Genomic DNA, 22,165 nt, shown 5'->3' with positions numbered 1-22,165 from the left:
CTAACCCTTTCAAATTTCAACTGAAGTGTCATTAAGAATTCAATAACTCTAAATTCATATTAAGATTTTCAACAATCATTATATTGAATCCATCAATGATTTAAGGCTCCAAAAGAGTCAGAGCATCCCCAAACACCTTCATGGAATAATAGATATCTTGAATGAACTGGTCCTCTATCACCTTCATGGAATAATAGATATCTTGAATGAACTGGTCCTCTATCGCAGTGAATAAAGTTCCTGCACTAACTAATACTTTCTTTCTTAGTTGGTTCGATGATAGATTTCTGCTAGGCTACACATGCCTCTATGCATTGTCAAAATTGGTACAATTACAACATCGCATATCCATCACATGTTGGTTAGGAGCAAAACTAGGGCATATGGCTTACCACAGGATAAGCAAAAGCATGAATGTCAAAGCTTAATTCAGAGAGACAACCTTCTTTCAGAGCCAAAATAGAGGGTCTATACACATTCACAAAGCCCCACTTTCAGACCACTAAAACCAACCACCAAGAAATTATCCTTGATAATGGTGTCAAAATTCTGAATAATCGTGAGGATCCCAGAGGACCCACAGGCCACCTGAATCACCACAATCATCAATACCAACAAAAGCAACTGCACCAGAACCCCAAATCTTCCTCACCCCTGAAACATCAAGGCTAGGGAATTTCATCTATTGTAGGACCAAAATCACAAGTTTGAATTTAAAAACCAAATGAAAATATCCCTTTTCCTACGGGGGGTTACCCAAACCCCTTACATTCCAAGAAATGAAATTCACTAAAAAGGAGGGGGGTTTGAGAATGAAGCTGGTCCTACGTGACCAAAAGCAAGAAGCAATTCCATCACATGTTGGTTTGGAACAAAACTAGGCCATAAGGTTTACCAATCATTTTGCTAGAAGATAAAAATCTTATTTTTTCTACTTTTACATCGATGAAGGAGCCAGTTCCAAGTGACAGATGCTATTTTATTTGAGAGATACTATTTTATTTGGGGGAGTCAATGGGGAGAGGGCCTATTTTATTTGAAAGATACTATTTTATTTTTATTTGACAGATGCTATTTTATTTGGGTGAGTGAGTGGGGAGAGGACCTATTTTATTTGAAAGATGCTATTTTATTTGGGTGAATCAGTAGGGGAAAGGGCCCCTATCTTTGGTAGGAATTGAGCCCATGACATGACATTACCAATTGTCAAACGCTAACCAATTAAACCCGAACTCTTTTCCCAGTAACATATAATATTTAGACATGAAATAGTTCCAAACGATCATATGTTTAGATACGGATTATTGTGAAGTTGTTGAGCACGTGGAAAAGGAGTGCGTGTTTTAATTAGTGTTATAAAATTCAAATAGAAATCAGTAGAGACCGAACTGGTTCCAAGATGTTTAGATCCCAGCCCGGTTCCACTTAAAACACCCTTTTTATATTTTTTTTCCTTCCTTTACTTTTTTTTGGTTTTTTTTGGTGATCTAATATTTTCTCATATTCCCACACAGACCCAAAACTTAAGAACACTAGTGCGCCAATCAAACTTTAAGGTAGGCCAAGGCCTAATCTTGGGTTATTAATTTACTGGCAGGGTTCAAAAAATTATTTAGGTTATAGACCCAGGCGCAATCCCAGCCCGATTAATTTGCAGGTTACGTTGGGTCTCCATGGTGCAATCGGTCTAAGTTTGGCCTAACCCAGGGCCCAGCATGGGCCTAGGCCCAAGATAAAAAACTCAGCCGGGCTAAGCCAGGTCTGGCCTTCCTGTTTTCATCAATATGAGGGCCCCAATTATTTCTTTAGATTTTACTTTCAACTTTTATACTCGGATGCTACATTAGGTAGTTGGCATCATAAGCCATGATCAAAGGAAATAGATCGAAATATACCTAAAAGTCAAACTAATTACCCTTTTTACCTAGATTTTTTACACAAAACCCATTTTGCGTAAAAATAGATAAAAGATATACATAAGATGTGAAATGTTTCAAAAAAACCAATTTAATAAATTATCAAATATTACAAAGAGTAAACCCTCAATAAGTTTGTGATGGCTATCCCCTAACTCTAGGACTAAATTTTAGCACTCACACTCTCAATAATAAAAAAAAATATTAATGTTCCAATAATATGTCATTGACAATGCTCAAAATTCAAAACAAATTTTTTTAAACTTTATGACACACCCAAACTATCATATTGCACATCGGATGGTTGTAAATAATTGTGACCTCCTTTTTCTATATCTATTTTTCATATTATTGTTTGATAAATTATAACTAAAGGCCAGAATAACCTTAAATTTGAGTTTATTAATCAATACATACAAGTTTTTGGAGATGGTTATTTATGACATAAGCCGCAAAAGGACGCAGGTTACCGTCCCAACCTAATTTAAAAGGGCAACACCCGGTCCCCTCTCCGTTTCCTTATAAAAATCTACTAACGCTCAAATAATTAACACACTTTTTTTTTTAATAATAAATCCCCTAATTTAAAGCCTTTATTATTTTAAAATAATCACTCACATATATCTCACGTCACAAGAGAGGAATAAATCCATATTATTATCACAGAAAATAGCCAAATACTATAATTTTGAGTACCAAGAAAACCACTAAATTTCAAAAGCATGTTATTTTTACTAACTTTTTTTTTTAAGTAGATTATTGGGGAATACAGCGTTATCCATTTTAAAAAATAATTAGCGTTTTTTTAAGTAGATCACTGAGGAGAATACAAACTTTATCCGTTTTTTAAAATAATAAACGTTTTTTAAACGTGTTAGTGAGAATGAAAATCTAAACTTCCACCCCATTCTAAAAAATAACCAATTAATTTGACCACTTTTATTTTCAAAAAAATTAGTCATATGTTATGGCTGAGGAATACTCCACATTAAAAGCAAAAATTCCCTACTTTTTTTTTTTTTTTCAAATTGCCAAATACCGCACAAATAATATAGAAAAAAAAACCACCACAAATTCAAATTCCCAGAATCTTTGATAATGAATATGTACACCGAATTCCGCCAGGTGTCCAACACGCACAGTGAAATTGAGAGAAGAGAGAAGATACAAGGGAGAGAAAAGATGAGAGAGAAAGAGAGGGCAAGAATGGTTTTACCACAAAACCGCCTAACCCGGGCCAGAATCCACCTCGCTACCCAAAACCGCTTCACGAAACCACCTAAAAAGCGGTATTTCATCAAAACCACCCAATTTCAGCGATCAAAACAACGCCAAAAACCGCTTCTCCCCACCTATATTGACCAGACTGCTGATAAAACCGCTTCTGCAAGCGATTAAGCTGAAACGAGTCAAAAGGGCAAAAACCTCTTCTTCAGTATTAGCTCATACTCCGCCACGGTTTCAGACGCTACATCCACAGAAAACAAAGAAGAAACATAGCATAGAGACCAGTGCTACTGACTCACAAACCCATGCCAATGTCCATACGATCTCATCAACTATAGAGAAGCTGAATTCCGGCCACCAAAAGCTAAATTCGGGCCACCATAAGCCGAATTCCGGCCACCGGAACAACACAGGGAGCCAGCCCCAAGGGCACTCTCTCCCCATCTCTTTTCTCCCTCTCTCTCTAGAATGAACCCCTCCTCTCTCTCAAAGGACTGAGATATCTCCCGAGTGGTAGTAAGTGAATAAATAAATGGGCGCTAAGGCTTGATTTCTTGTCCCATAAGGAGAGAGAAATTTTAAGAAGGACCAAAGATTTCCCTAGGGTTTGAGAGAGAGATTTTATGAGAAGACTGAAATCGTTAACTGAGAATGAACTAGGGTTTTGGAGGATCATAAAACATTCTAGAGTCTATGCGACCCATTTCCGTTTTACTGTAAACATCGGGAGAACATCGGGCCACTTGGGTTTAAATTAGGAAAATTGTTTCATGCGGGCAATAAATCGGAAACTAATCGTTTTTACTTTTTAGTGTAAAAAAGTCCGATAAAAGAATCGGACAAAAAATATGGATTGACAAAAATACTTTAAGCTAAAAAGATAGTGATTATATCCGACTAGGCTAAAAAAATAGGATATATTTAAAGGGTGTGGTTTGCATAGAGCCTAGCTTCTAATCAATCAAATTCGAACTTACCTTCAAATAGTGAAGCAATGTGGTTTCAATATTGGAAATGTTTATGATAGCCTTAAAATATATTTTCATATTTATTTATAAGTTTAAAGTTTCAAAAACAGTGTAGATTGACATATCTATAAACACTTTAAAATCTTGAAATTTGACGTTCCAAAAATGTATTATAAAATTTATTATTTTTAAAACTTGAAATCCATTTTTTTCTCATATCATTACATATTGATGTCGAGATGATCAATTTGAAGATCTCTGGGCATCAAAACAACCTCTTCTAATGAGATTTTTGAGGTAGGCTCAAATTTGATTGTTTAGAGCCGCCTTTATATAAACTTTTCCCATATTTAAAATATGAGTCCCCCCTTCCCCACACTCATGTGTATGACCCCCAATGATCACCGTTATATTTGACACAGATATCAAAAAAACGTTATCACATAAGTAGGACTACAAATGATAACTATTAAATTTGGCACAGATATCTAAAAAAAAGTTATCACATGGGTGTGGGACTAGATTTTTCTAGAGATCTGTGCCAAATTTAATGGTGATCATTTGGGGTTCTACACACATGGGTGTGGGAAGGTCTCATAGGATCATTACTCTTAAAATATTAGAAAATTTGAAACTCTAAATAATAACAATAATAATATATATAGGAAAACACTACGCAATGCTTATAGACGAAAATGAACAATGATTTTGCCTACCCCCATCGTCATCCAAAGTATATCGCATGGTCACGATTGTCCGGTGGTGTTTTATTTTTTATTTTTTTTCTACAAATCAAAATGATCTGAAATTTAGAGTGTGTATTCATCAAAAATAGGAGAATCTTCAAAAAATATTATATAAAATAAATTGACCAAAATACCCCCGATAAGTTTTGGGGGTATTTTGATCAATTTATTTTTTACAGATAAATTTTTTTATATTTTTATTAGATGTGCATCAATACGATGTACATACCATCTAAATTTCAAGTCATTTCGATTTGTAAAATAAAAAATAAAAAATAAAATACTACCGGACAATCGTGACCGTGCAATGAAATTTGGACGGTAATGAATATAGGTGAAATCACTATTCATTTTCGCCTATAGGCTATATATATATATATATATATATATATATATATCACTCAATATAAAAATGACCTCCCTATAAATATAAATTTCAAATATTCAATGTGATATATCTCTAAATCACAAGATGGTCATCTATTATATTCATTGTTTAAAAAGTCAATGAGTTGAATTGGACTCGTCTGGTTCGACTCGAGAATCGGCACACCCGTGCTGGTTCCAGCGAAACATGGGGAATTGCCTGTGTCTAGAGAGAACCAGGCAATTCCCAATAGTATATCGCCCGAGTCACTATTCAAACACGGGTGAACAATGTTTTACCATGGGAATCAACAAATTTTGGTATTTTTTTTATAATTGTTGTGCTTTTTCAGCATGTGAATCGAATATTTCAGCTTTTTTATTTAGCTTTTCAGCCTTATCATTCGATAAATTGGAGTTGAAATCTTCAATTTCGATCACAAATCGGCGGATTTGTGAACAAGAATGGGTTTTGTTAGGTTTCCACCATTTCCCTGATTTCAAGCAAAATAGAATATCATTTTTTGTAAAATCTAAGGGTTATTAATCTTATGAGTGTTATTTAGAAGAAATTAATAATACCTTGCGAGTATTTTGGTCCATTACAACTCATATTTGGATTTGAAGCCACAGTTGCAGAAAAACAGGTAAGAAGTTCGGTTTTCCACCATTCAATCGATTGCATTCAAGTTTTTGCAAATAATTTGTTAATATTATAGGGTTTTGATTCCTTATAGTGTTATTTATCATAAAATACATTCAATTAGATCTAATTTGTTTGATTTGAGGTGGATTTTCGAGTTCAAATGATTGATGCCAGGTTTTTTCTGCATTTTTTTTTCCACCATTCTTTGAATTACACATGAAATAGATCATTATTTCGTATGAAATAAGAGAGAAATTAGTCGTGATTGTGTTATTCATTAGAAATTGTACACCTTTTGTGTCGATTTTGGTGGATTTGTAGTGAATTTTTTATTTTGAGTCACGGTTTTGTGAAGAACAATTAGGGTTTTTTTTTTCCCCATCAAACTACAAATATGATACGAATTAAAGTACTATTATGAATTATTTTAGAGGGTTTTTTAAGGTAATACTATTATTCAATTAATTTTAGGTGTAATTTGTCGGATTAAGCAATTTTTATTGCTCGATTTCGGATGAAGAGGAGTTGTGTTGAGTTTTTTTGAATTTTTTTTTTGATGACCACTGGTTTTGAAAAATCTTGATTTTCTAAAAAATTGTGAAAATTGTGATAAGGTTTTGATTATCATGAAGAATTAAATTGTATTTTTAATTTTTATTGTTAAATTTTTAGTGCAAAAAATTGCATGTTAATAGATTATAGATGCAAAAAAATACATGTTGTTAAATTTTTAATGCAAAACTGTATTTTTTAATTTTAATGCATAAAATGTATGTATATGATTGATAAATATTTTATCATTATATTATCTTGAATGACTATATCATTGTAAATATTATTTGTGGCATGTATGTATATTCTTGGTATTAACTGTAAGAATATCATTGTAAAAAAATCGTGGCATGTATGATAATTATATTATCTCGTATTTTTCAATTTTATTATTAAATTTTTAATACAAAAAAATGTATGTTGATACATAAATTGTATATATATTATTGATAATTGAGTTATAGGCATGTTTAGAGCTTGTATTTTTTATTATATTATCTTGCATTTTTGTAATTGAGATGTACGACTATTTATGATCATTTTAATTGAGTTGGGTTTGTGCCCACTATATCATTGTAAATATTATTTGTAGAATTGTGAATGACTATATCATTGTAAATATTTTTTGTGCCAAATGTACGTGTAGTGACATTATGGATGACTATATTATTGTAAATTTGTTGTTGAATTGTATGCTTTATTGTACTTTATGTATGATGATGTATTTAATCCATGATAATTCTATACTTATCCTTTTGTGTGATATAAATTAAATGATAAACAGTAGTTTATGCAGGAAAATAACCTATCAATATTTGCATATTCATGCAAAAAAACGAAAATTTTTAATGGAGTACCCCCATTTATTATTGGATTCTTAAAAGACAACATTTATAATGAATTTTAATAATTTTTTCGGATTTTTTTTAAGGCTTGACCTAATCGATTCCCGATCCGAATGGGTTTTTGAGATGTGCCCGATCTGGGGCACCGATTTGTTTTTTAAACCGTGAATTCTATTCATCAAGATAAGTATTTGGGTAGGTGAATTCAATTTTCATCTTTCTAAAACGAAATAGTCTACCCCATACTTGTTAACTATGATCTACCCATAACGACATGAAAAAATACGCACCATATCCAACAAGAGAAAGTTTTGGGAGGATAGAAATAGAAATTTCATAAAACAAGAAAAAGATATTGAACTTTCCAAAAAAAAATCTGAGTATATTAATAGAAAATTGTTTTGAAACATTTTTTTCAAATTTCTAAAAGTCAAGTTTTAAACTTCTTCTTGAAAAAAGTCGCAAATTAAATCGCTTTTAAAAAACGCACCGATTTTTTAAAAAAGTCATGATTAAATCATTGACACTCTAACTATGGGCTGGACCGCATTTCTATATTATGAGGTCGAGAGATATAAAGCATCCATCTTAAAAAATGGATGCAAATAGGTGGTCTATCTAAAAATAAGTGTGGTTAACGGTCTAAATATTTTTTTAATATAATTATTATTTATAGTTTTCTAAAAAAAAAATCATATTCATGATCTCCATGTTAAAGATTATATATTCTCTAAATATTAAAATCAAATTATATTTAAAAATATATTTATTGCCAATCCTATATATCTACAATATACGGGCTGGCCACATAGAAACTATCCTTTTGATTATCGACTTTCTTCTTTTGGTTCTGCCACCCAAAACATTGATATGAAATGACCAACAACAATATTAGGTGGACTAATAAAAATTTTACGGCTACCTGACACAAGCCTTTTTGTAGTAATTTTTTTTTTTTAGTTTAATTTGGTTTGTCCTCCCTTGGCCTGATTAGGGCTTTGCCGGATCCAAGCATACCCTATGGGTACTAAGGCCATGGCCCGGCCTAAACCTGATTCGTCCCTAGCTCGTTGCCATCCTTAATTATTACTTGGGCAAGTGCATATATGAGGACATCTAACTTGTGTTGAAAAAATTGAATCAGAATAGTTAACCGAACATGGGGCCACAAGCAGTTTAAATGATATGATTGGTAAATCGGTCAGTTCAACCAGCTTAATTGGATAAATCTCTAGCGGTTAAAAAATTGTTAAAAAAAAAAAAAAACAAAACAAATCTAATAAAATATATTTAAAACATGATTAAGCGAACACATTTAAATGAAATTGAAAATTAATGAAAAAATAGATTTTTAAATTAATTTGTGTCTAGGAATATTTTTTATATTTTCAAAAAAAAATGAGAAATTACAAAAATAAATATTAATTACCAAAACAATTTCGAATGTTTATCAAAATGATGAAAACCATTAAAAATTATATTACAAACAAAATATCTTGTTATTTAAGATTTTATATATGTATTTTTTAAAATACTTGGCCAATTCATCGAAACCAGTTGCACCAAAATCAGATCTAACCGAGTTATTAGAATTTGAACCGCCCGATTTTTCGGGCATCTAACATGACAACACCATTGAAATCATATTTAATCATAATTTTGGAAAATACTAATGTGCATGCTTGTAGTTGAATCTGCGCCCTTGGTTTCAATGATTAGGGGTGGAAAACTGGAAGGGCAATCACCGTTCATAAAAAACTGGAAGGGCAATCAGCTGCCTGCGATTGAATCGTGGCCGTTGATTTTAGGGTTTCGTTTTGGGTTCTAGAGTTTCAGTGCAGCAATGGAAGTTTGATTAAAATGGGTTTTTGGCGGGCGGAATTTCAAGATGGTTTTTGTCGGTTTTGGACAGGTCAGTGGTCCACGTGGGTGAAACTATGTTATCCCTCAGGTATCGAGTGACACCTATTTATTAATGATTTTGGACTTTGAATTTTTTTTACATGTTTTCAACAAGTTTGTGGAAGACAAAAGCCATAGAAACAGCGTCGACTCTTTTGCAAGAAGAAGATGTCCGATTTTTTTTTTTCGGAAAAAATTTATGTAGAATCAAGGCAATTTGAGCGCACCACAAAAATTTTATTAGAAGAGGCTGTTTTCAAATTCAAATATCTTCAAATTGATCATCTCTATGTCAAGATGCATAGAGATGAGAAAAAAATGGATTTCAAGTTTTGAAAATAGTGCATTATGTTATGTATTGTTGGACCATCAATTTTCATGATTTTCAATTTTTCATATATCTATTCTATTTTGGAAGCTTTAAATTTTATAATAAGGGATAAAAAGCTATCACAAAGATTTTTTAGTATTGAAACTACTTTTTTATGCTATTTGAAATATTATTTTATTTTGATTGTTTAGAAACTCGGTTCTATATAAACTGTAATTTTTTTATTTTTTATTAATGATTTGATTTTTTTTTTGGACTGTAATGGAGTTTGGTTTTGTTCGCATGATTTGAACAAGTTTGTGGAAGACAGCCGTAGAAACACTTTCGTCTCTTATGCAAGAAGATATCCGACTTTTTGTGGCGGGAGAAAGTACCGGATTCAAATATCTTAATCCCCTATCCGACTTTTTGTGGCGGGAGAAAGTACCGGATTCAAATATCTTAATCCCCCACCCTTCCCGCCTTTCCATTTTCATAAATACTATCTCGATTTCTCTCTCTAAAAGGTAGAGAGGGTCAGAAAAGTTTCAATGTAACCTCATCTAGAGAGAAGGTTTCAGGCTGAATTTTCAAAAAGAAAAAAAAAAGATCTGATTTCTATGCGGCCAAGCCTGCATATGTAAAAATACGGACCCTCTTAATAAATCTATTTTTGAGATGAATTTTAAGACTTGATTTTTAAAGACACTATGAATATGAAAATAAATAAATTTAAAAACCTATAAATAATAATTCTAGTAAGAAAACATTTAGGCCATTAATTTTTATTGTTTTTAGATGGAACACCTACTTGTATCTATATTTAAGATGGATATTTTACACTTTTTAAACTGTATACATAGAAATGCAGTAAAGCATGAAACAATTTTCCCAAAAAAAAAGAAGAAAAAATAAAGACAAGCTCGAGGTTCAGGCGCCGTTCTAGAGCCTTTCGTGCGGAAGACGAGCTATGATGCATAGATTAGTGTTTTAAAATCTGAATTAGTAGGACGGATCGTCCACGTCATAGGTTTATGTTCCATTGTCAGAGACTCAGAGTGATAAAAAATATTAAAAATAAAAATAAAAGTAGCGTTTAAGTGGGTGGATTTAGGGGAGAGTGGGCCTAAGAAAAAGTAATTAAAAATAAAAATAAAAGTAGAGCGTATTTGTTTTTATAAAAATATTTTTTCAGATTTTGAAAGAGTTCCGTGTTTGTTTTGTACTTTCCATAAAGATTTCAAAAACTAATCTTTCAACAAAAGTTCATATTCTTTTGTTAAAAAGTGAAAGATTAAGTTCTTAAAGAGGGGTATAAACTTAATCTTTCATAATTTTTTTGTTGATCACTATTCACAATGTATAATATAAATACATAACATTAGTGTTATTAATAGGGAAATGTTTGTATGTTTCCCCTGAAGTTCTATCCTCTTCCTACCATCCAGTCGTCCGATTTTGATCAAGAAAGCTACTCACTGTTTAATCTTAGATCCGACGTCTCAAAGTATTTTATTTTTAGTTTTTTTTATACAAATTGTATGAATATGAAATTTGGTACGTGTCATCTTCTCATTGGGATGCACCTATAAAAAATATTAAAAATAATTTTTCGATAAAATATAATGACCAAAATACCCTTTTAAAATTTCAGGAGTATTTTGGTCATTTTTTTATTGAATTTTTTTTATTTTATTTTTCACTAGTGCAAGTTTAATATAGGAATAGACGTCCAAATTTTGGTGTCAAAATAGTTTATAGAAACAAAATTAAAAATAAAATAGTATAAATACGTGATATTGTAATTGGGGCAATCTTAACCCTCCATTCAGAATGGACGGTTGGCTAAGGGGAGGATAGAACTTCTATGCTGTAGGGGAAGCATAGAAAGCTTGCCCTTATTAATATGATGTAGTATAATATAATATTACTGTAACATAATATTATAATTTATAATATAATATAATATTAGATTATATATTTATATATATATTTATTTTATTAATATAATTTATATTATTATATTACAAATAATATCTTTATTATATTAAATAAATAATAATATAAATATTGTATGCATAATATATAAATATCTTATATTATATTATAATAAATATTATATTATATGTTGTACATGGTACAAATATACATTAATAAAATATATCATATTATATATTATATTATGTTATATATTTATATTTATATGGTTAATATGTATATATTATCAAACACAATACTTAGAATTTTTCTAACATTCTAACAGGTTATCAAACACAATACCCAGAACTTATTTAAACCTTACAGAACAAAACATTTAACGTTCCAAAAAATATCTTTCAAAAAAACAAACGTGCCCTTCAAGAGAGAAGATTCGAGGTTTAGGCTAAAATTTCAAAAGGAAAACGTAGGGTTTAAGTGGGTGGATCTATGGGAGGGTGAGCCTAAGAAAAAGTAAGAAGAGCGTAAGAGGAAGGAAAAATAGGGCAATTATGACAAATGGTGTGGTTTGTATAAGGTTGCAACCTTAAACAGTATGATTAAGGTGCACTTCCAAATTTTATCATAACATGTAATTATGGTGTAAAACATTATTAGGATTATCTGAAAATCTATTTTTATATCTAATTATAATTTTTAAAATAAAAAAATGGTTAAAATTGAGTAGATCTATACACATATGAACATATTAAAATGTAACGGTCTAGATAATATGTTGCAAGATGTACTATTTTTGAGACTCAATTTTTTTTTTCTTTTCATATTTATACATCTCGATATCGAGACGGTCAATCAGAGGACTTTTCAACATTAAAACAACCTTTACCGATAGATTTTTGAGCTGCATTTTTAATTCTACATTTTTAAAGTTGCAACCTTGTATAATTTTTCCATTAAAAAATACTCAATTTTTTCTAAAAATACTATCACACCCACTTTCACATACTTTGTTTTTTTTTCCCAAAATACCATACATATATCATCGTTCTAATGGAACCATAATACTCCCTACTTTACCCTATGGCCTCTCGCAAAACAAAAAAAATAAAGCGTGGGGAAATAGGTATGAATGTAGTTGTAGAAAAATTTAAATAATTTTCTGAATTTCCAAAAATAAGTAGGATAGGGAGTTTTAGGAGGATCGGACCTTCATTGAACTTGTTTTCTGAATTCACGATTCTCAAGCTGGATTAGTGAGTTTTAAAGCACTATTCAGACATTCATTAATACTTTAAGCTCTTGGGTTCCCTTAAAATGACTGAACGTTCATGGACCTAAAAAATGGGCAGAAATTTTGGAAGATAATGTTGGTATTAGATCGATTATTTTCATTTTTTTGTGAATAGTATGGTTATTTTATGGCATTTTTCTCTTAAAAATTAGGTAAAGGAAAAATTTAAAATTTTATATAAGGTGTCAACCTTATCCTATAGAAGTAAGGCGCACCTCAAAACTCACTAGAAAATGTTGTTATGTCGTAAAAAAATCTTCGAATTGATCATTTGGACCTCGAGATATATAGATGTTAAAAAAAAGAGGATTTGAAGTCCTAGAGATATTGCATCTTGTAATGTACTATATGAACCGTCTATTTTTAAAAATTTTAAGTGTTTGTAGATTTGTTAGATCTACACTATTTTTTAAGCTTTAAATTGTATAATTAAAAATGAAAATAGATTTTTAGACTTATCACATAGACATGTGACACTAAGACAATGTCTTTCGACAACATTTCGAGGCGTGCCTTAGTTTGATTGTTTGAAGCGTCAACCTTATACAAACTTCACCCTTGGAAAAATTAAGGTAGCATTTGCCTAGGGGTTTTTTTTTTTTTCTGTTAATTATAATAATAAAGGATGCCTAAGAAGCAACTGATCTTTTTTCCGGTAATGCCAATGGCCCTACTTATCCGCAATAGTCTCGTAAGTTGTTTATATTGATTTGGTTGACCGACAGTGGACAGGACCGAAATCTGCCTTCCCCTATTTTAGTCCTTAGGGCAATTTTTTTTCGGGATTTTCTACAAAGATACCATTTACCTTTTGTACAAGCAGGTCACAACTATACCTACTCATTAGATGGCTTGGGGTGAGTTACAAAGTCTGAGAATTTTTTTTAAAAAATTTTGTATCTAATAAATGGCACTCTCATAACCACCCATTTTGAAATCTAAGCAACAACAATGATTGTAACCTCCTTGTATAAAAAGTAAATAATTTATTTGTAGACAATTCCATTTTTTTCAGCTCATAATTGCATGCATATTCTTTTAGTTTTAGGATGAAGTTAAATAGAAAATAAACTTTTAAAGAAAAAACAAGCTATAATATAGGCCATTTATTTTAAGAAGGAAAAAGTTTATATAAGTGCGTGATTTTAAATAATCAAATTAGGATGCACCTCAAAATTTTATTAAAAAATGTTGTTTCGATATTGAAAAACCCTCACTTCAATCATCTCAACATCAAGCTGTATGGAGAAAAAAAAGTTTTCAAGTATTGAAAATAGTGCAGTTTGTAATGTATTATCTGGACCATCAATTTTTAAAATTTTCAAGTGTTCATAGATCTGCTTGATCTACACTATTTTTTAAATAAATTTTTCGGCATTATTTAAAGGTGCACCCTATTTTGATTGTTTAGAGCATCAGCCCTATACAAACCACACCATTTTAAGAAATAGAAAAAAAAAAAGAGTTACAATCATCTAGTTTAAGAAAAAAAAACGGGGTTAGAGCGTGGCTTTATACGAGGATTTTATTATCCAGGGGAATGTCTAACCCTTAGAATGCTACAAATCCCTTGAGCGATTAAATAAGATAACTTTAGTTCTTAAAGGACTGTTTAGCTACATAAAATGGCTTGTGTTTATCGAATAATAGGAGGGAGTGTTTGGATGACAATTAATTTTATCTAAAATGGATCAAAACAAGCAAACTAGAGCCCACCTTCAAATAGTGTCAAGAAATATGGTTTCAATATTGGAAAGTTTTGTGATAGTCTTAGATTATTTTTTTATCTTTAGTTATAAAATTTAAAGCTTAAAAAATAGTGTAAACCAAGTAGATTTATAAAAGCTTGAAAATCTTGAAAATTGACGATCCAAAAATGCGTAACAAATTGCACTATTTCCAAAATTTGAAATCCATTTTTTTCTCGTGTCCATGCATCTTGATGTTGTGATGATCAATCTGATGATATTTGGGCATCAAAATAACCTCTTCTAGTAAAAGTTTTGAGGTAAGCTCTAATTTGATTGTTTAGAGACTAGGCCCTATATAAACCTTTCCCATCTAAAATTAGTATACTCCATCCAGATAACTTTTTTATTAGTTGTTGGTACGTAGCTTGTATTATATATAATTTTATTTGATTAACACTAACATTTTAGTTGATTTCCAACGATTTATAATAGATTACTTTAAATAGAGTGAAAATAGCTTTAAAATAAGATAATTTTATACATAAAATCGTCTATAAATTTCTATCATATAACTTTATGATGGGCAATACCAAACAAACAGATAATTCATCAACCAATATTAATTTTATCAAGACTGTGAATTATCATTGATTACTAGTTACATCGAAACAAACCCTTAAATAACTATTTTCTAACTAATATTTTTTTCAGAATTCCTTCAAAGGCGTTCATATTGCCGATCTAGAAGGGAAGATCGGCAAAGGTTTTGTGAATTTTTGGAAAGAAATGTCTCTTATAAGCTAAAACTGTAACATTCAATGACATGGCGGAATTCTACTTTCGAAGACCATAGACATTGGCTATTTGAGGTGAACTACGTGAATCATATGTTATTGTAGTGTGTCTCTATTTGGTTTAATTCTCGCATCTTTTTTGTCTTAGATTTCAGTTATTTTACATCTAAGCAATTATGTACATGATTTTAGATGAGATCCTAATATTTGAGGTTCTAGGAGTTCCTAAGGAGCCAAATATTACTAGTGGTACGTCTTTTGACTTGCATTGTATTAATTTTTGGTAATTTCCCCAAGCCGACCATACAAATCATTTAGAACATATATGTGACATTCCTAAAAGGACTTAAAATTTGATTTCCACGCATTTCTTGAGCATTGCAAATGAAATCCAAGATTCTCAGCTAAGGCCTTGTTTGCACATGCTAATAGTCATAACAACAAAAATCTAACTCGGGTGGTAATGGGCTAGGTGGCCCGCCTAGTTTGATAGGCTCAGCTCTAAAAAACTAGGGTCTGATCCACAAAATGTAACCCGAGGGCAGGGCTCGAAGGCCTACGACAAGGCCGTGGCTCGGTGCAGCCCAGCCCTGCCCTGTCCTTATTTTTTTGTACTTTTTCTTTTACTTTTTAAATTTTTTTCTAGCTTGGCTTGGCCCTAAGATAACTAGGGATGGGCAAGACCAAGGTAGGGTCAGCCTAGGCCCAAGCCCAGCCCCAGCCCGTTCTCAACCCTTTATCATGCTTTCCACAATGGGCACTGATAAAGCATTATCATAAGCAATTCATATCATAAAAGTACTCTTTTTGTGTTTGTGACATTTGAAGGGGACTCTGCTAATGTTATTAATTAGTGCAAAAACCCAAACCTTGTGCCTTGAGCCTAGACCTCAATCATAGACGTGATTGTTTTAGATTTAAAAAGGAGTTTTTTTAATTCTTATTTTCATGTTCGTCTCCTCTCCCCATACTTCTTTTTCGTTTGCTTTCGAGCTTGTACTTTTATCATTATCTCAATGAAAATACACTTACTGCTAAATAAAAAATAAAAAAGAAAAAATCCTTTTTTTGTGGAAATAAACAATCCGCTAAGCGGCGTTTTGTTGGTGTTTGGGGAACAAGCATAGTTGCAAAATATAGCCTCCCCATGATAACCGATCACGAGACATCAATCACTTCATAGTTGTGAAATAAAATAAGGGTGCGGTTTGTATGAAGATGAGGCTTTAAACAATCAAAGTAGAACGCACCTTCAAATAATATCAAAAAATGTGGTTTCAATACAAAAAATATTTGTGATAATTTTAAAATATATTCTTATATCTAATTATAAAATTTAAAGCTTTAAAAAAGTGTAGATCGAGCAGATTTATGAAAACTTGAAAAACTTAAAATTGACCATCCAAAAATGCATTACAAGTGAAATCTATATTTTTTTCAAATCCATGCATCTTGATGTCGAGATGATCGATTTGAGGATATTTAAGCATCAAAACAACATCTTCTAGTGAAAATTTTAAAGTATACTCTAATTTGATTGTTTAGAACCTCGGTTCTATATAAAAACAATGTTATTATTAAAGAGTATTGATTCTATGAGACCCTCATACACCCTCTCACCCCTATGTGTGCAGGACTCCAAATGATCATCATTAAATTTAACACATATATCTAAAAGAATATCACATGGGTGTGGGACTTGATTTTTTTAGAGATCTGTGTCAAATTTAATGGTGTGGGACTTGATTTTTCTACATACATAGGTATAAGAGGGTCTCATAGGATCATTACTCTTATTAAAAACTTAAAGAATTATGCGTCCAAATCGGACTAGAGCATGTGTCATTGTGGAAAAGTATTTTTTTAGCCCACTAGCTAATGAAATAATACGAGTGGCCTAAGGCCTTATATTCTTGAAATAGTAACAGTGGCCTAAGGGCTCATACTCAATCTTGACAGTTCTTATAATAGTGTGAAACATGGGCACTTTTTTATTTTATTTTATATTCATAAATTTGATCAACCGAATGATTTTGGTATATGTTCCCTAGGTTAATAATATGTAAGAAAAATAAATATAAATACCCCCACCCTCGTTGATGTTTTCCATATTATTTATTTTTTGGTTTCCTTGTGTGCCTAGCTCAATGGCGCATGCCCCCAAACTCTCAGGTGCAATAGATTTATAAAAAAAATAAAAATAAAAATTAAACGGAGCCAACATTTTGGCTGTTAGATTTACCCGGATTCAATCTAAATCATAGGTATGTTATTATTTCCATCATATGGTAGGATGACAAAATTTACTCTCTAGCATTATATAAAGGAAAATTGTTTCATCCGGGTTGGACTGCATTTCTACATATGCGATCCAGAAAGTGTAAAGCACCCATCTTAAAGATGGATGCAAGTAGGTGTTCCATCTAAAAACAATGCAAACTAACGATCCAAATGTTTTCTTACTAGAAATCTTATTTATTATTTTAAACTTTATTTATTTATTTTTATTCATGATCTCCATGTTAGAGATTACATGTCCTTAAAAATTAAGGCTTAAAGTCCATCTCAAAAATAGATTTATTTAGAAACCCGCATTTTCATATATGTGGGTTTGGCCACATAGAAAACAGGTGCTTATATAAAAGCGATATCCATTTTATTATATGGGGAACCTATACTCTACTCCTGCCAAAGCATATATTTACTCCCTCAGTTATAATACTTACTTATGAGGATTTTTCCGATTAGACACTTTGGGAATCACCTAAAAATCACTAGATGATTATTCTAATATATATATATATATATATATATATATATATATATTGAAATTTGAATTTTATTACACTTAGATCTCGCCCTCTAAAAATTAGAGGGTCTCTAAACTGAAGGCGCATGCCTAATTCAATGCCGTACACCTTCAATTGATCATCTTGACTTTGATATGTATGGATACATTAAGAAAAAAAAAAGAATTTTAAGTCCTAAAAATAGTGTATATTGCAACAAGATAAGTTATCTAGACTGTCGTACACCTTCAATTGATCATCTCGACTTTGATATGTATGGATATATTAAGAAAAAAAAAGAATTTTAAGTTCTAAAAATAGTGCATCTTGCAACAATATAAGTTATCTAGACCGCCTATTTTTATGATTTTCAAGTGTTTATAGATCTGCTTGATCTGCACTATTTTTTAAAATATAAATTTCAATAATTAGGATTAAGTATGAATTTTCAAGTCATCATAAAGTTTTTGACACCATTACTACATCTTCTCGTAAAATTTAAAGGTGTTGCTTACTTGTACTTTATAAAGTGGGCACCTTATTCAAATCTCACCCTTTTTAGTTTGGCAACTGAAAATACAACTAAAGAGTTTTCAAATTTCTCAAATGAAAACGACATTTTCTACGTCTTGCCTAGAAGACTAAATTTCTCAAAAAAAAAGAAAAATGTTGATTTCCCTTTTATGGATCATTTTGCTATCTTGAAAATGTGGGATGTTTCCTCATTTATTTTTGTTTTTATTTTTCAAAATCTCATCAAGATGAAATTCGGAGGGATCTGCGCCCTGGAGTGCATATGTAGAAAAAGATCTAAAAAATATTTCAAACAAATTAAAAAGACCAGACTATACCTGAAGATTTTAGGGGTATTTTGTCTATTTTATTTTCTACCAGATATTCGTTTACCGTTTTCAATAGGTGTGTGATAAAAAAATAAAATTGAAATACTCATATATGCTCAAGAATGTTCGATCAAGATCTGGCAATTTTGTTTTCGGTGTGCTATAATATAGAGTTTTGGGTGTGCTTTAGTCGTTTTGTGAGGGTGTGAAACATAGATGCCTAAAATTTTAGCTTGATCCAATATTCACAAAAAATAAAATTAAAATGTATGTTCAGACAGGCCCTCAACCATCCATAAGGGTATTTTGATCATTCTACGTTTTTTCTTTTTCTTTTTTTTTTACAAATACATAAGGGTGAAAACCATAGACTCTAAAATTTTAGCTCAACCCAATCCATAAAAATTAAATAAAATTGAAATACTCAAACATACTCTCCTTTTATCCAAAAAGCTCTTCCTTTTTGTGTGACCTGTATCGTCAATTTTGTTGGACCTACTATGGACAAGCTATGATTTCAAAATCTCATTCATTTAATGAACATTACCAACTCATTAACGAGAACTTGAATGAAGGGTTGGCTAATTTATAGATTCCCTGGTTTACAAAACTTCAACTTAACCAAACACAATTTTTTAAAATCTCTAAAATTTCGAGCTGGTTAATTCAACACAATATTTTCCATTACCAAGTACCCTAATTTTTGGTTTCCGGATTTCAAAATTGGATATTATCAATTCTGATTCCAACTACCAATTCTAAAACACCTTATGAAGGTTCGAGAAACTAAAAGATGAAACTAGAATTGGAAGATTCTATTATTGAAATCCAAAGCAGAATATTTGAGTAATTTGGTAATCGAAAATATGGGGATTCAAGAAAATTATCAAACTGCCCGAAATTAAGGGGATTCAAGAAATTTGTCAAAATGATAAAATAGGCGAGAAAAAATGAGAATCCTGATATTCTCATCATCATCGGGAATTTTGGCATTCCTAGGGGGATGATAGAACTTCGGAATTCTCGAAAATGAAAATAGTGAGTTTCCAATTCTGAATTTATGTAGAGTTCCTAGTTCCCAAACTAGGAATTGCTACAATGTTTGAAGGTTCGAGTTCTAACAATCAAATTTCTAACTGCTAAAGCGCCCCTGAAAATGAAATCACTACGGACCATTAAAAGACATCTCTTTCTAACAAAATGTGCATGATCCATGCTTCCTCTTAAGGAAGGCAATACGTATCTATTGCTATTTGTGTTGCTTGTTTATTTTTTATTGTAATATTTTGGGCAGTTCTGGGGAAGAAATTGAATTTGAAAAATGTTTACGCTACAAACAATCAAGCTGAAGCCTCATTTTTATAAGGATGCGTCTCTATGAGGCCTACACTTCATGAAAAAGTAAAGCCCCTCCTTAAAACTTCATCCATCGGTCATTTTTTTTCATATCAATAATAATCAAGATTGAGGTGATAGATTTGAAGGTTTTTAGACTTTGAAAATATAGTTTTTAATGAGATTAAGATTGAGATGATAGATTTGAAGATTTTTAGACTCTAACAATATAGTTTTTAATGAGATTTGAGACCCAGATTTACCTTTTCTCAAAGGGGTTGGGCATTATTTTATTTTGATTTGAAGTATTCCTAGTATTCAATCACATGCTTGCACCATTACTTCAAGCTCATAAATCACATTAGCACTTTTTGTAACACACCAGCAAACATTCGGAATGAAAGAAAGAACAATGTGATTTTGCCAAGATTTTATTTTTTATTTTTAGTTTTTTCCACCCCTTTTCTTTTCTTTTTCTTTTGACAAAGATCACATACAAGTAGCCTTATTACAATAATTCTTGCTTCAAAGAAAATAAAACTTTACAAATCCAAGACCTTAAAGACTTTGATGTCATTAAGCCAATTTTCTTTAATCAAAGAAAATTACCACAAATCTTGTACTTGAAAATATAAAGACTATACAATTAAATATGCAAGAAACAAAAGAAGAATATCGGAGATTACCTCAACCGGGCTTATCACACCGAGTCACCACCATCCAATGATACGGGATCGACGGTCTTCGTTCAATCTCAACCAGGAAAGCTAATTTCGTTCATGTTCTTCAATAGAACCCTTGTGCACTCGCAAGATCTTTGGGATTAATTCCCCCAAACTACTTGAGACAAAAAAAATATCCCTTCTCTGTTTTTCTTAAACCTTATGTCTTTGAACAAAATTGGGATAGATGAGAACTAATTGGATAGAGAAACGTGCCTCCCCTTTTTTTTATTGAGTCAAAGAAGAGAGAGAGAGGATGGGGGCGTGCCCCTTGAACATAGGATCAGGGAGAGAATGGGTGCGTGCCCTTCTTTTATTAAGATGATGGAGAGAATGGGAGCATGCCCCCTTAAAGAAAAAGATGAGGGAGAGAGAGAGTATGATGCATGAGAGAGAAGAGAGGGAGAGTTGCGTGAGAAAAAGAGAGAGAAAGAGGACCCATATTTATAATGTTGGGTCTAGGGTTCCCATTGATTGCCTTATAAGATAGAATTTCAACTGTCGATCAATGGTGACTTGTGGAGTGAGAGATTTGAGCCATTCACTCTATAGATGAGCCATCAACATTACGAAATATGATGAACCATTATCCCCTTTCCTTTGACCATTGTTGCATCAAATAAAAATTAATCAAAAAATTATTGTGCTCTATCCAAAATATATATTCATAAGCCTTATAGGCCTATTAAAAGATTTACTTAAATCTCTTAAGGATAAAACACTTTATCAACTCAAACCAATTTGAAATAAAATGTATCAACAAATTCCATAAAGAGGGAAAGGTGAGACCCATGGGATAAGCCTCTCTCCAAAAGGTGGCTTGCCACCCAGGATAGGGACTCATGGCCCCACGTTCTAGAATATGGTGGGCTCACATGCATAATGGGCCTCCATAAAATTTGATATATATTAAAAATAATAAAATAAGTTTTAGAATATTATTTGAAAATTAAAATAATTAAAAATTAATATCTTTAATTTTATAAACCCAAATATTATAAATAAAATATTCAGGGAATTATAAAATTCAAATAATAATTCTAAAATAATATCTATCATAAAAGAAACATAATTAAATTAATGTGATGAGAAAAAGATCCATATTGTCAAAGAATTAAATCAACAATGGGTTACTCCACCTTCAACTGTAGATTACATACCACGTTTGCTTTATCATACCGATCCAATATTGCCCATGACCCACAGTCCAAGTAGGGGTTAATTAACGAGTCACCAAAGTCTGGCCGATGAGCCAAGGGGTCACACTCCTAGTCTGTGGATTTCA

The 22,165-nt window shown here is 31.5% G+C and overlaps 2 long non-coding RNA genes across 2 annotated transcripts; both read right to left on the bottom strand.

Moving 5' to 3' along the window:
- Window positions 1–20,977, bottom strand: LOC148783352 (uncharacterized). The gene is made up of 2 exons (XR_016049612.1): window positions 20,845–20,977; window positions 1–654 (listed from the first exon to the last, which is right to left on the bottom strand). It is a non-coding gene; the product is annotated as an uncharacterized LOC148783352 (long non-coding RNA).
- LOC110006992 (uncharacterized) lies at window positions 2,989–3,866 on the bottom strand. Its single transcript, XR_002280421.2, has 2 exons — window positions 3,439–3,866; window positions 2,989–3,315 (listed from the first exon to the last, which is right to left on the bottom strand). It is a non-coding gene; the product is annotated as an uncharacterized LOC110006992 (long non-coding RNA).
- Window positions 20,978–22,165: the final 1,188 nt, after the last annotated feature.

Source organism: Amborella trichopoda, chromosome 2, assembly GCF_054954075.1.
Source record: "Amborella trichopoda isolate Santa Cruz 75 chromosome 2, AtrichopodaSantaCruz75HAP2 v2.0, whole genome shotgun sequence".
Lineage (NCBI taxonomy): Eukaryota > Viridiplantae > Streptophyta > Magnoliopsida > Amborellales > Amborellaceae > Amborella > Amborella trichopoda.
The sequence above is the reverse complement of the archived record's forward strand: the minus strand, read 5'-3'. Positions and strand labels throughout refer to the sequence as shown.